General features: G+C 49.0%; 1 protein-coding gene across 6 annotated transcripts in view; it reads right to left on the reverse strand.

The window, feature by feature from the left end:
* NGF (nerve growth factor) overlaps positions 1 to 15,853 on the reverse strand; it is a 149,975-nt gene that overhangs the window by 49,750 nt on the left and 84,372 nt on the right. For 5 of the 6 annotated variants that reach the window (XM_070487126.1, XM_070487124.1, XM_070487122.1 and 2 more), the window contains one exon: positions 14,581 to 14,663. The gene's annotated coding sequence lies outside the window, so the exon portion shown is untranslated. Of the gene's footprint in view, positions 1 to 104; positions 440 to 14,580; positions 14,664 to 15,853 lie in introns of those variants that run through there. The other variant, XM_014848248.3, reaches the window with a different exon arrangement.

Here is a 15,853-nt window from a genome sequence, read left to right on the forward strand (position 1 = left end):
AACGGGATGCATGCACTCTTTCCCGGGGAGCCCAGCCACGCCGGCCCGCGCCCCTGCCCGCGCTGCGCCCCTCTCGGCGCTCGGCTCGGGGCAGCCTGACTCACCGCTGCGCTCCCCTCGGGCTCCCGGCGCTCTCTGCCGTGCCGAAGCGCCGAGCTGCTCAACACAGGCTTCTTGAAATTTTAGCCCCTCCTCCCGGACTCCTGAGTCACTCGCTCCAAATCCTTCCCCCCACTCCAACCCTCTCCGGCCCCAGCCCCGCACCTGCTCTGGCTGCGCGGAGGTGCCCGGCTGTAGGGGGTCCTGGGGCCCAGAGATCAATCGCTCCCAGGAGAGCCGGCTCGACCCAGCCAGGGAAGGATTCAAACCTCCAGAGGTCAAAGAGAAACGCACAGGGGCCGGAGGGGCCGCGCGCGCGAAGCACAGACGCCGGTTTTCTGGGGCACCAGGCGGTGGGGCTGGCCCCGGACGCCACCAGGCTGGGGGTAGGCGGAGTTCCCCGGAGCCTCCCGCACGTCCCTGCCCTTCCCCCTCCTTTGCCTGCCGCCAACATCTCGGGGGTCCACCTGGAGTTACCCTTCGAACCCCAGGCTTCGGCTGCTCCTCACAGCGGAGAGAGAAGCTGAGAGAATTTTTTGCCCAGGACGCTTCCCGTCACGCCGGGAGAAGCAAGCACCCAGGGGAGCTCCGGACAGGTGCAGGGACTCCAAGAACCGGAACCGGCTAGAAGACCCCCGGGCAGGGGCGAGTCTGGCTTGGGGACAAGGGGCAGAGGACTTAGGCGTCAGGATCTACACTCAGGACCTTAACTTGAGGCCCTGGATTCTGGAAGCTTCCTGGGGTCCCTGACCCCTCTGAAATTGTAGGCAAATTTGTATGTGTGTAGTGCGTGCATATTTCTGAGTAGCGAGTCTGCAGCTTTCATCAGTTTTGCAAGGGGTCTATGACTCTAAACTATGGACAGCCAGCCTTCTGCGCCACCCCAGGCCCTACCCAAATTCCTGTTTATCCCCGCAGTGCGGACTTTAAGTGAGGCCGATCTCCTGACTGGTCCTCCAAGATTTCTTGTGTTCCATGGATTCAGAGCCTGACAGGGGAGCTTACCTGACCCATGGCCTGCCCTTTCCCACCTCAGCCCCAGACTAGCAAGGCAGAAGTACCCCTGAAGTCCGAGTTTTCACCAGGTGTGCATCAGTAACTGTAATAACGTTCTGGGGGATTCCTAGGCTTTGAAAATTCACATGCCAACTCCCTACGGTGTTGAGCTCAGTCAGATGCCTTCCCTCCTTCCTTGAGCAAATTGCATGCTGACCCCTCACCCTGTGCCCCACGCCATGAAGGAGGACCCAAGTGGGAAGAGAGGCAGAGAGGCAGAGACAGGGAGAGGAAGTGAGTCTCCCTTGTTGGTGAAGCCATGCCAGCACAATTCAGGGGAAGGTCACTCTTAGGTGCCAGGATTTAGTGAGGCATGGGAGTTCCTGTTATAAGTCCAACGGTGGCCCTTTACCTCCAGTGGAGGGCACTTGAGCAAGCAAGGCCCTGCTTAGGCACTTCCAACTCCCTTGACACAGATTGGTCTGCAGTCTCCAGTTCTTCCTGTTTTCGCCTTTGTCCCCATACCTAAGTTCACCCCATTGATGCATACTCTGAGAAGGATGAGGCAGGAGGAAAGCCCCAGAACTGAAGTCAGCTTTAGCTTTGGCATAGCCTCGTATTTCCCAGCAAGGACCCATCCACTTCTGAGTTATTCAGATACAGACTGGTGGATGAACATACTTTGGAGGTGAGTGCAGGCGACTGGGGACACTGTAAATGCCCCTCTCTGCAGAGGTCACATCAGATACTGCATGATCCATTAGGAAATTTATCATCGTCAATTAAACAAAGGAATTTCCTGACAACAGGACAAATTCATTCATCAATCATGTCACGTATAAATGTGTTTGAAAGCGCCAGCCCTAAGCCTTACATCATAGCTGCCCGAGGATCTAGGGATGAAGCTGAAAATTTTAGAAGAACAGAGAATTTGGTTGTTGAATGCAGAGCTTTTGCATATGTCCTTGTGGCGTCACCCAGAAGGACAAAAGGATTTGGGGGCACTTGTGGTTCTTTTTCATGTGGTGTGTAAGAGAGAAATGTAAAAATGATGTAAGCAGCATAGGAGCCGAGATGCCTGCCCCCCAATTGTCGGTCATATTCTGATGACACATGTTGCTTTAATAAGAGCTCCTTTCCATCCTAAGCTGGCTCTGTTTCTGTCCCTGAACTTTAAGGATCTTGAGTAAATAAGAACCTATAAAAAACAAACACTGTGAAGATTAATTATCGAGAGGCTAGTATGTGCTAGGCCCTGTGAGATGGCTGAGGTAGTGTTCTCAGAGAGCTCATGTTCTAGTGGGGGCTGGATTGTTAGGCCCTGTAGGTGCTCAGTAAATGCTGCCTGAATCCAACAATGTTCAGAGCCATTTGTGGCTGTCAGACAACCCATCCACATTGGGTTGGTTTCTGGCAGGTTCCAGATCAGGCTGGCCTTTGCACAGAGACCATAGCCAGGTGTCTCTTCTCTTGCCTCCTTGACTTTCATGAAGGGCCCAGATGGAAATGTCCTTCTCCTGGGTCATTGAGAGAAGGACCTTAAGGCCTGGACCACTACATTTACAGGAATGAGAAACAGCTGAGAGACCAGTGGGCAGAGGGAATGGTGCAGAGAAGCAGAGGATAAGAATGTTTTTCTGCACTAGATTTTCTCGAAAGAGCTTTTTATCCAGGGTATCAAAATAACCAGCAGCTGATGCATTTGCTGCCTTGGAGGACAGATTGTGGTGTGCACAGTAATTGTTGTTATTTCTGAGGATTCAGAAGCCTGCAGCCATTGAGTGCCTCATCCACAGCAACACTCTGCCCAGCACAAAGCTCCTGCTTCTCTCTTGCTTCGTTCCAGAAGGCCAGGACAAAGTGCACATGCTATTTAAAACACCAGGTGGCTCAGCAGCGATCTGCCAGTACTGATGGAATCGCCGGATCTGCTCGCAATACGTGTGAAACAGAAATATTGTCCCAGTTGCGGGAGGAAGTGATAGCTTCAGCTCAGAGATTTTTTTTTCCTTCCTTCTAATCAGAGTGGAGAAAAACTTCAGAAGAGGAAATGTTTTATAATGCTTAGTGAGATGACATGGTTACAGAATCACCAAGATGATCGCTCCATTTATGGAGAAGGCCACAAGGGCTCAGGAAGGACAGGGGCTCAGCCAAGTACAAATGGCCTGGGTCAGGACCAGAGCTCTGGCCTCTTGACCTCTAGGCAAGCCTGCTTTCGGCCACACTCTCTGAAAGAGGCTGAGGGAAAGACCTCAAGGGCCTCTGGGGGGAGGCTGGTAAAGGAACACAGGCAGGCCAGGGTGCAGAGAACACGGGGCTGGCAGTCGCTGGGGGCGGGCTCCTGCTTCTCCTCCAAGAGGCCATCCCTGCACACTCCTGGGGCCTGCTTCTGGCTTTCTCCATCTCTACAAGTTCCCTCCCTTTTGCCTGTGAGCCTCCACTTGCTTTTTCTCTCTTAAAGAAACTGCTGGCTCTCCTGCTGCCCAACCACTGGATTTCTCAACTTCCTTTCACTATGAAATTCCTCAGCAAAGTGATCTACACCCACCGTTTCCTTGGCTCCCCTTAACTTCCTGCAATCTGGTTCCCATCCTCTTCCCCTTCCCTTCCCTTCCCCCTACTGAACTGATATTTTCTTCTTAAAGGTCACCAGTTGCAGTAACAACACTGCCACCAACATAATAATCACAGCATTTATTGAGTGCCTTCCTTGATTCAGGCACTGGGCAAAGCATTTTACAGGCCCCAACAGTAGGTATCATCCATTTATAAATAAGGAAGCTGAAGCTCTAAGAGGTAAGTCTCTGGCTCAGCCTAAGTCACTCGTGGCTGGTCAACTGGCTGGGTGGAGATTTGAGCCAAGCCATGAAGCTCTTGCTGTAAAACCCCAGGCCTCCTCTTCCTTTCAGCCAAGTTCAGTGGACTTTGCCAGTCCTCAGCCTCCTCTCCCAAGGACCTCCTGCATCTAACACTTTCCCTTCAAGGCTTCTGTGACTGTCCTGGCCTACCATCTCCCTCTGATGTCGCCGTCTGCCCTCAGCATGCATATGCCTCCCACGCCTCAGTCCTGGGGCTTTACATTCTTCTCTGCTCTCATTCTTCCAGGTGTTCCCTCCTAATCTTATGATTCCACCCCCGACTTCAGCCCTGACCTCTCACGCAGGCTCCTGAGTCACTAGCATTTTGAGTGTCCATGTGTGCAAAGTGCTACCTCTCTTCTGGTTTAGACCACCTGCACAGGCTCTAGCAAGGACTGTGCTGCCATGCCACCTCGGACCCTCAGCACCTCCATCCAGTCCTGGGTCATAACCCAGCGGCAGTCGCCAGGCAGATCTCACCATTGGAACAGGTCTGGGAATCGCAGTGGGCTCAGGGCAGTTCAGCTCTTCTCCAGCGGGGGCACTGCAGCCCAGGAAAGCGACCAGCTGGGAACTGGGGAGGTTTACTCATCCATCCTATTTCTCCACTAAGGTGCTGTGACCTTGGGAGAAAGAGCCATCCTCTTTGAGCCATAGTAACTGTAATTACTTATAATTCTATAATTAAATATATTAAGTAATTGCTGAGCACCTGCTGTGCACCAGTCCTGTCCTAGGTGCTGGGGATTCAGCAAGTGAACAGAACAGCCTCTAGCCACGTGGAACTTAAATTCTAGTATGTTGCTTGATCCATTTAATAAATATTTATCTAGTGTACATTACATACCAGACCCATAAAAAGGAAATTGTGATTTCAGCGAGCTCGATTTGGAAAGGAGGGTGAGACCGGTAAGAAACCGGCCACAGTGACACGGGCAGGGCTCTCACTAGCTGCCGGGAGAGTCGAGTGGGCCCCCAGCAGAGTATCCTCTATCCTCTGCTCTCCTGATCCAGGCAGCTGTGGGCCTCCAGCTTCTCAGACTGGTCCAGCTCTGTCCCCACAGGGCCTCCAATGACCCCATGGCCGCCTTGTGGACAGCCCAGCTTGGGTCTTCGTGGGTGCTGACTTCAGTCACTTCTGTGGTTCTCCTGCTGCTCTGGCATGAGGGCAAGCCCTCAGTGCTCCTCATGAGCCTCCACAGGGCTGCTTCTTCTCCCCAGTCCTCATCCAAATCCTCACTATGAAGCTCCCACCAGCCCTGGCGTCAGGGCTTTCCTGTTGGGGCCACCCGAGAGATGCCCTGGGGCAGGGCCCCCCACTGATCAAATTCTGCCTGTAGAGCATCGAAGCTGCTCTTTCCTGTCACCTGGCACTATGTTGACAGTTAGGGTTCTGTGGTGCTGAGGCAGGCAGGAGCCTCACGCCTTCCTTTGTGATGCTCCTGTGGGGGAGTCTGGGATAGGTGGGCTCCACTGTGTCCTGGCTGGCTCTCTGTCACTTCAGTGGTCTAGCTTGTGCATTCATTGTGATCCTGTTCTGGGACAGGATCTGTGTTAGGTACAAGGAAACAAAGATCAAGAAGGAATGTTCCCTATCATATGGGAACTTGCTATCCCATGGGGAACCAGATATATAACTGATAAGACATATCCCAGGGAAGATAAGCAAGCTCACGGGATGGAGCATTTGACCAACTTAGAGCCTCAGGGACTCTTCATTGTTGTCGCATCATACTAGCGTCGGTTCCATATTCTTTAAAGTGGACTTATGAAGCCCTGTGTCATCTGGCCCTCATGCCGCTTCATCTTCCCCTCTTGCTGCTTTCTTTCCTTTGCTACAGCTCCAGCCTAGGTGAATTTTTTTTTCAGTTCATTTAGCAAGTTGTGCTGGCACCTCTGGGCCCTGCATGCCATTTCCAGTGCCTCAGAAACTATCATGCCCTCTTCATCTGACCCATTCCTCTTCTTTTGAGACTCATCTCTTAGAATCTTAGATGATACTTCTGATGGGGTGCTTTTCCTAATCCCCCAAGTCAGGACTGGGGGCCCTTTCTAGGTACTTCGACAGCCCTCTGTATTGCACAGAACCAATGCTTAATGAATATTTGTAAGTGAGGTATTGCCTGACCTAAACTTGGAAGCGTGAGTAAGAGCCAGGGAAGAATGTTGGGAAGAGCATCCTTTCAGACAGAGGAAACAGCTGAAACTAAGGTGTACAAGTGTGAAACAGCATGGTGCATGCAGGAAGCTGCAGTCAGTTCAGAATTAATAGGGCATGAAGTGGCAGGAGATGAAGCCAGAGCAGTCATGGGTGAAGTCAAGGAGAGACTAAATCATGGAAGATATGGAGACCACCTGGGGTCTATAATCATTCCGCCTGTCCAGGCAGAATGGTCACTCCTCAGTGTCATCTCTCATGAGGAGTGAGGGAGCTGGGGTATTTATCCACCAACTCCCATTCAAAATTGGTTGAAGGCTCTTTTGGGGAGAGGAGAATAATCCCTCCCTACCCCCCACTGGTAGTCTGCCTCCTGTACTCATTGAACACACTCTTGCAGCCAGAGAAAGTCCCCAGGTGCTTGTAGAAAAAGGCCATCAGCATGCACACAACAGCCAGATCTGAGGGGATCTGGGCAGTGGCACCAGTACCCTATACTGCACATTGTTAGCCTGATGCCCTAGAGTCTTCCATTCTCTCCTTCCAGTTTGCTCTATTTGGATTGAAACATAAAGTTCAGATCCAAGTGATCAGTGATGATGACAGCCTGAGTGGGGCACTGGGACCTAAGCATAGAGAGGAGATGCATTCAAAATAAATTCAGGGGGTAAATTTGTCAGGATGTGGGGAGTGGTTGGATGAGGGGATGAGGGGATGAGGGAGAGGAAGGGGTCTCCTGGATCTCCATGGCTTCCCAATTTGCTTGACCAGGTAAATGGGGATGGCCACTATGGAGATGGGGCATTTGATGATGGAGCCTGTGGGTGGGCTGGGAAACCGAGGTCTTCCATCTAGGGTTTTCTGGGACGTGTGGGACATTCAAGAGCATACGTGCAACATAGGAGTCTGGAGGTCAGGAAAGGTGTCAGGGCTGTCAGTCTCTGCACACTGTCTCTATCTCTCTGACACTCACCCATCTTCAGGGCAGGCCCCAGAGTGAGGGAAAATGAGACCCTGGGCATGGTCACCTGTCCTGTCCTGTCTTTCCCCTTTCCAGTCTCCTCTCTGCGGCTGGAGGGGAATGCTCTTTCCTCCTCCTCTTCTCAGGCAGAACTCCTCTCCCTTTGCAGCCTGCACTCTCTCCACCCTGGGCTGATAGTGACACTCTACGATCAAGTCCTCCGCGCCTGGCTTGTAATATTTTAATGGGAGCTTAAGGAATTCAGAAAACTCTTTTTATTCTCCTGAGAATGCCTGGCTTTCGAAACCATAGTCTTGCTGTGGACTCAAAAATCCTCTTCTGGATATGGAAAGGTGACTATTGACTCCTCCTTTCTCTTTGCATCCCAGCTGCAGTAATCCCAAAGGTCTCCTAGAAAGCCCATGCCTTCAGTACTGCACCTTACTGACTGATATTTGGGAAAATTCTTTAAGAGCCAAGTCTTGGGTCTCTCAAATCATTTTTTGTCAGTATGTTGGAAGCTAAGAAGACTGTACACCACTCAGGGGTGCTGGCTAGTTTACTAGTTTAGTTCCACCATGAGCCTGTCTGTGCCCCTTTAGTCCCACTCAGTTCCAGGCTGTATTCCTGTTAAGCAAGCAGCCATCTGGGAGCGGCAGGGGGTTCCTGGACCCCTTGCAGTCCTGCTGTTGTGCCTCCTTGGTGCACAGCTGCTGGCTGCGATGCTGCAGGTTTGGCAGATGTGGGACACGCATCACCTCTGCAAAGAGCAGCTTTTTGACAAGCGTCTTGGCTCCAGCAGGACTTCCTTTCTGCCAAACTGAGTCTGGCAAAAATTGTCTCCCTCTGGGGGACCTGTGATTACCCTTAGGTCTCAGTTCTACTCTCAGGAAGCAGCCTGGGATTCTCACTGGCCCTGAGATGAAATGGACTGAAATCCACTGGTTCTCTCAGAGGTGTCTGCGTTTCGGTGGGCAACAGAGCTGGCTCAAAACTGGGAGAGCTAACTTGTAAATTGAGTGAAGGAGATATTTGGGGGAACACAGAATCTGTGGGGGACCCCTGAAGTCATTTCTCCTTTGTTCAGAGATGAATTATATAGACATCCATGGATTATGCTTTCTCATCTCTGGGCCTTTGCACATGCTCTTCCTTCTTCCTGGGACATTTTCCCTGTCCTCCAACCCCTTCATTAAGCTGACCCCACCTCATCTCTGAGGCCTCAGTGCAGATAGGACTTAGAAGCAGCCTGACGGCCCCAGTCTGGGGTAGGACCCTCCTCTGTGGCCCCATCGCCCCTCTGATTGGGCCTCCAGGGCATTCACACTTGATTATGAAGGCCCGTCTGCTTGTTTGTCCTCCTTCGCTCTCCCCGTACAAGCTTCTCTCTGGGGTGGCGGGAGCCATGACATCCCCAGCACCTAGCACAGGGCCTGCACACAGTAGGTGCTCCATTCTTAATTGTTGCTTAACTGCATATTTACATGCAGTTCAACTCTATTCGCTTTTCTGTAGGATGTAAGTAAATTATGCATAATCACAGTTTCTGCCTTAGCTTATACCTTTCCCTAAGAGGAGCAAAAAAAGCCCAGGCTTTAGAACCAGAAAGATCTGCGTTCCTAATTCCACTTCCTTTGCTTATTGAGCCCAACACCTGTCAATTAAAGTGATGCCTGCTCATAAGGTGTAGGAGAGGCTCTGTTTAGTGGGTGCTCAACACAGACTTGGGTGCATGTCCTCCTCCACCACACCCCATGCACACATGCCCCATGTGCACAGCCACCCCACCAAGTGCCCGGTCACGGGCTGAGCCGGATGGATTGTAGCAGTACCGAGGTGGACTGAGGGAGGCTTGAGTGACTGTCACAAGGTTAAAGAAAGAGGGGCTGCCAGATGCTTGGGGACCACAGGAGGCGAGGCTGCAGACTAGGACTCTTCTGCAGGCTCCCAGCTCCTCTGGGTGGTGGAAGGTCCTCAGGCTGTCTCTCATCCCTCATTCTTTCAGTATGGAGATCCATGCATCGGCATTCTAATTTTAAAAGTTCCCCATGTGCAGAGATGACTTTGATCTTCAACTGGAGTTTATTTCTTCCTATTAGCATCACATTATACAATCTCTGACAGATTAATCACAGCTATTGTTGTACTGTTTATTCTACACACTGTATAATTTTACTTTCAAAATGTTATTTTCATTAAGGAGGAAGTGCATTAGGGGAAGGCATCTTCCTGACAGACAGGCTTCTCTGGCCCCGCAGAGCAGTGTATGTTCCTGCTGCCTGCACCCGCGATGTCTCCAGCAAGGGCTCGAGTCCCCATGCCAGGGGAGAAGTGAGTCCTGGGCTTACATGATGTGATGCCAGGACTGGGAATACCTCTGTTGGAGCCGAGTTATATTTTTTCCGAGAAATTTTCTTTGTCTTTTTTAGAAAGTAGCATGCCTTTGTATTATGTAGCATAAAGAATGTGGCTGGCATTTGACAGAAGGCTGTCTGGGCCTAGAGATTGGACCAGTGGCCTTCAATATTCTTTTCTCCTGGGTTTGAGTCCAGCCTGCCTCAGCCGTTTACTACCTTTGTGACCTTGGGCAAGTACTTAACCGCTCTGAGCATTGGATTCCTCAGAGGAGGAGGAGGATCCTGGTCAGGGATGCACATGGAAATATCGGGAGGTTTACATACGACAGTGTGGGTCAGGCCCTGTGGGATGTTCTTAGCACATAGTGAGTGCCCTATAAAGCCACCATTATGGGATTCCATAGACGCACTTCCTTCTGCTCAGATCAAGCGAGGGGTGACAAGAGACAGGGAGAGGCAGACTTCTCCAACCTGACAGTTTTGCAGAGGGCCCACCCTGGGTTTGGAAAGAATAACCGCTTTGAAACCACAGAATCCAGAAATACATTTCAACTTCACCATTTACTCTCAAGTTCTGGACCCAGAGCCAGATACCAAGCCGGTTGGAGCAACAAGTTCGTTTTTTAAAAAAAGAAAAACATTTTGTGGTGAGGGAAAAAATGCCTGCACAAGAGGCCCAAGAAGAAAAGCTCCCATGTGTGATGTCGTCCCACTGGCCTGGGATGAAACAGAGAGCTGCTTTGCTCCCAAGGTCTTAGGATGGGGTGGAGCGGGGGTTAAATGCTGCATCTGGTATATGCTTGGTACAGATAAATCCTAATTCAGCCATGTGGTGTCAATGCCAATATTCTAGTGTCAGACCTGGTCAGTGTGATTAAGGTGACGAGGAGGCCTCCTCAGTCCCCCTTGTAAGTGAATCTGTGTTGTTGCAGAGGAACGAAAGTTCCTGAAGGACTCATCCCTGTGACAGAACATAGGAACCATCAGACCCCTGACCAAACACTGCAGAAATGAAAAAGAAGAAAAAAATAACCTAAAATTCCTATAGGGTAAAACCACCGGCCCCGCTTAGAATTCGATATTGTGTCCCATCAGAATAAAGTTCAAGGGGCAACCACAATTCTTTTGTTGTGTTGGAATTTGTCATTTCAAGTGTTGTGCCCTCTGAAATCAGATAATCAGCTTTTTTCATCTCTGCCTCAGCAGAGCTAAGTACATACAGTACCTGGCAAAATTCGTCTTCAGTAATAGCTGTTAAATTGAATTGAGTACAATTATTCCAAGAAATGGGCCATTGTTTGGAGCATTCGTTATAGAGAAATCTTTGTTGTAATAGGACTTAAACACTGTTCTTCAATAACAGCTGGGATCTGTTAGAGTGGAATAAATGAGTAAATGGGGGTAAAAACTGAAAATAGCACATATGGCATTGTCATTAATGGAATTTAGAATGCAGTTAATATATGAAAGAGGCTGTGTGTCCAGAAGCAATGCATAATGTCACGTTGTTGACGTGTGGCTTTAGCAGTCTTTCCAAACTCCTTGCACGTGTGCAGGGGAAGACACAATTGGTTTGGTTGGAAGAAAGGGAAGTTTACCTAGTGCAGTATTTGCAGATCTTTCAAAAGAGGAATGAAGCATAGAGTATGCCTTTTTAAGGGGGCATTTCTTCTCCAGTGAAAGCAAAATCATTAGAAACACTCTGTCTTAGTGAACATTTTTATAAGCTTTGATATACTCTTCAATGCTTTTATACACTGCAGATATTCATTTAAACTTCAGAAGGAAAAGTTAACACGATTTCAGTTTATTCTACACATTTTTCCAATACTGGGGCCTGGTAAACATTACAAGCTGTCCTGCAGCTCCCAATGGCCCTGAGAGTTGCTATTTGGCCTCTAAGGCTGTGCATCTCTTTTGCTATGTTTTTCTCTTCAGGTTCTTCTCTGCCTTCTGTTTAGAAGAGGAGATTGAGGTCTAAACCTCCTTGTTGCCTCTCACCCTCTGCCACGCGTGGGGACCTTCTGGTCACTAACTACCTAAAAAGGGGGTTTGGCTTCCCTAGACCCCAGAGTAGGTCTAAGACAAAGTCACTAAAAATGCCCGTTGTCCAAGATTTGCAAAAGTCAGAGAGGGGTTTCAGTGTTAATGGTTTCAAATAGCTGTTTTAAAAGGTACATCTAACAGTAAAAATCTAATAAAAATTATAGTCAGGCACTTTGCAAATTTCAAGCATGACAAAAAAATGCATAATACAAACGATTCTAGTTGGTGTGCTAGGATACAATGTCCTAGGATACGAAGAGGCGTGTTGGCAGTGTCTGTTTTTAGCTGTGCCCGACCCATGGGGAGAAGCTCAAAGAATGCTTTGCAAGAAGAGTGACACAAAGCTGGCGGGGCAGGAATACACCAACAAGACAGAGGGAAGAAGGCCCTTTAATGTGCTCCATGCTTGATAAGTGTCAAACACACACACACAGAGTTGAACAGGATGTATTTTTTTCAGTTCCTTTTAATAATTTTTCTTCTCAGGTTTGGTCTGGCTCAGGACCAGTGAAGTCAAGGTTAATGTGATGGAAGGGTTTGCAACCTTGAAATAAGATACTCCTTGAGTCCTGCTCAGGACTGGTTCACACAAAATAGTGAATGAGGCAATGCTCCTTTTACATCCTCTGCTCCCTACATCCCCTCCAAAATCCACACACAGCCAGGAGCCCCTTGCCCAGGCTGCCCAGGAGGCAGTGGAGAGAGCAATGTGCTGGGAGTCAGGAGTCCTTCTCTTTGGATCACAGCTCAACTCCAATTTTCTGCATGACCATGGGCAAGATCATTTACCTCTCTGGACATTGGTTTCTTCACATAAAACAAGATGCTTGGATTGGATGATTTCAAGGGTGTCTTTGAATTGCAAGTTGCTAAAATCAATCAATCCACATTAAGCAACCTCTCTACTGGGTATTTTCATTTTTAAATAAGCTGCTTGAAAAGGGCAATGCTTGTTCAAGAGGACTGACTCTTCAATGGTGAAATTTCAGGCATTCTGCCTGCCAAACAAAAAATAGTTCTTTTTGTGAAATGTTTATGCGCGTGTGTGTGTGTGTGTGTGTATGTTGCATGGAGGGGGTGGTTTGGAGGGTTGAGAGCGTTTTCATCCTTCTAGTTGCCCACACCCAAAACCTTGGGGTCATCTTTCACTCCTTTCTTTTCCACTCAATGTCTAATTCATTAGCAAATCCTAGTGGTTCAACCTAACACATGTAGCATGTGATCACTTTTCATTATCTCCGGTATTACCCACGATCAATGGACTATCGTCTTCATCTCTCACTTAAATTATAGCAATACTCTCTAAACTTCTTTCTCTCCTTCCAACCTTGTCTTCCTTCAGTTCATTCTGAACACCACCTGCTGCCAGAATGATCCTGCCAAAACTCCTCTTCCCAAAACCCTCTCTTGGAATCTCTATCAGTCAGTTTGGGTTAGATTACCGTGAGGTAACAAACACCACCAAAATCTCCGTGACTTAACCCAGTCATGCTTATTTCTAGTTCAAAGCTTCTGCCTGAAAGTGACCACATCACCTCTGCTCCCATTTTGTTGACTGAACAAGTCACATGGCCACACATAGCTTCAAAGGGATAAGGAAGGGCAATCCTATCGTGAGGCCAGAAGGGAGAAGATGGGAAATACTTAGCAAAAAGCATAATGTCTACCACAGCTTCCATTTCATTCAGAAAATACCCCACGTCCTCATTATGCCATCCAGGTCCCTGCGTGGTATGACTTCCCAACTCCGTTACCTCTTTGGTCTCATCTCATTCTACTTTTCCTCTCCCTCCACTTTAGCCAATCACAAATGCAGTGATTCAGATGCCCTTTCACATTCCAGGCAGGCTCCCTGTGATATTGTGACTTATAATAAAGAATATGTATTTGGTCTTTGACCCATTTCTGGCACAGAGCTCCTAAAACCCTTGGAATTTCCTAAGTGATGAAAATGATAAAGGTGTCTCTTGCTGTGTTAATGAGGTGACTTTTGGATCACACCTAGGATGGGGGCTGGTTGCCAGGAGAATCAACCATGTGATTAGAGAGTTGGAACTTTTTGTCCCACCCTCCTGACCTCTGGAGAGGGGAGAGGGGCTGGAGGTTGAATCAGTTGCAAATGGCCAATGATTTAATCAATTGTGCCTATGTAACAAAGCCTCCATAAAAACTCAGAAGGATGGGGCTTGGAGAGCTTCCAGGTTGGTGAACATGTGGAGATCTGGGGAGAGTGGTGTGCTCAGAAAGGTCACAGAGCCTCCGCACCCTTTCTCCATACCTGGCCTTATGCGGCTCTTCCATCTGGCTGTTCCTGAGTCATATGCTTTTATAATAAACTGGTAATCCAGTAGGTAAAATGTTTCTTGTGAGCCGCTGTAGCAAATTAATCAAACCCAAGGAGGGGGTCCTTGGAATCTCCAATGGGTCAGAAGCACAGGTGACAACCTGCATTTGTGATTGGCATCTGAAATGGGAGGAGGGGTAGGCTTGTGCGACTGTGGAATCTGGCACTATCTTTGGGTGGATAGTGTCAGAATTGAGTCGAATTGTACAACACTCAGCTGGGGTCAGAGAATTTCTTGGTGGGGTAGAAACCTCCCCCCACACAGAAGATTTACTCCCTCTCAGGGCCTTTGCACTTGCTATCCACTCCCTGGAGTGCTCTTCCCCACATGTTTGCGTAACTCACTTCCTTACTTCCTTTAAGGCTTTGCTCAAGTGGCCCTTTCAGATTGAGGATTTTCCTGACCACTGTAATTAAAAATATAAACCACCGCCTCCCGCACAAACACTCCACCACTTCCTATCCTGCTTTCGTTTTTTTCCCACTGAACTTATCACCTCCTAATATAACATAGAGCTGGTATTTATTTTGCGGCAGAGTGTAATTGTTGAAAGCATGGGCTCTGTATTACTTAGGTTCAAATCCTTGAGTCCTCCACTTCCAAGCCAGTGACCTTGGGGAGCTTACTTGACCTCTGTGCTTCAGTTTCTTTGCCTGTAGGTTGGGGTTAATAATAGTGCCTGCCTCACAGAGTGGTGAAATACATAAAGCACTCAGAACAGAGACTGGCACACAATAATAGCATTTTCTATTCTTACCGTTGTCTGATTCGCTGCTATAGGCTGTCAGCATCCTAGAGCCATGGTTTTGTCCTTTTTCAGCCAGGGCCCCAGAGCAGTATCTGGTAACAAAAGGCACAGCATAAATATTTGTTGCATGAACGGGTGAGTGACTGCTGGAATGACTGGCGCATTGGGCAGGCTGGCCAGCACTCACTCTGCTCTGGCCCCTGCATTACCCACAAGGTCCCCAGGCCTCAGCATGGGAGGACTGCAGAGGGGCCAGCTCCCCCAGCCAGGCCAGAGTGCACATGCTCAGCATCCCTGAAACACCTGCCTCCACCCTGCTCAGGACTTCCCTGGATGTAAGGATGTGTGATGGGTGGCGTGGATTCATTTTACCAGGGAGCATCCTGCTGCACTCTGAACCTAAGTATAAAACTGGACCAGAGTGCACATGAAACCTGAGTCTGCTCTGTAACGGCAAACACTTCATGCCGGTCAGCCTCACTTGTGGCCTTGAACACTGCACTCTGCTCCCAGGGCACCTGGCATACTTGTTTCTATGGCAGACTGGCCACTTGCTATTGTCATGATTTGTCTCTGGTGTGTCTCTGTGGGGAGCTCTGAAGGCCCAGCAGCCATCACTGGGCCAGGCACACAGTAGGTGTTCAATATGGGTTTGTTAAATGAACGACCCAGCAGACTCAGAAAGCTACTGAGAAGAGGTCAAACTATTCAGATCCTCTCCAGTATGTTGCAGGCAACTTTGACTCCCCAAAGTGTGGGAAATTGCAAAGAGAGCTATCGGAGACTCACTTTTCCTTTTAATTGAACAAATTAATTTAACAGCACAAACTCAAAGTGTCTTAATGGGGAGCATCTGGATTCCTGGGATGTTGGTGCACTCTCTGGTCCAGCATATCAGACCTTCCCAGGTAGGTCAGCTGCCTGAGGGAATTCAGAGAAAAATCAGCAATTTCCTGATCTGTCCCATCTAGGGTACACCAGAGCTTTCTGTGGTGGAACTGGCTTAGAATTACAAAGCAAAGTATAGATACTGAGAGAAAATTCCTGGCATGGAGGACACACAAGGGCGGTCCATGTTTTTAAATATATTACATATGGCAGTCTTTGAGAAGTACAGTGGGGAGGGGTGGCGCGGGGAGAGTATCAGGTAGCACAATTCTCAGTTCTGGGCTGGATTCTGTTTGCCAGTGTCTGACTGCGCGAGGCCTGTGGGGAATCGCTTTCCTGTCTGTGGCTACTCTCAACCTTCAGGCCCCAAGTGTAAAAAGTCAAGTTGGTGGGA

The sequence above is a fragment of the Equus asinus genome, chromosome 16, assembly GCF_041296235.1.
Source record: "Equus asinus isolate D_3611 breed Donkey chromosome 16, EquAss-T2T_v2, whole genome shotgun sequence".
NCBI classification, from domain to species: domain Eukaryota; kingdom Metazoa; phylum Chordata; class Mammalia; order Perissodactyla; family Equidae; genus Equus; species Equus asinus.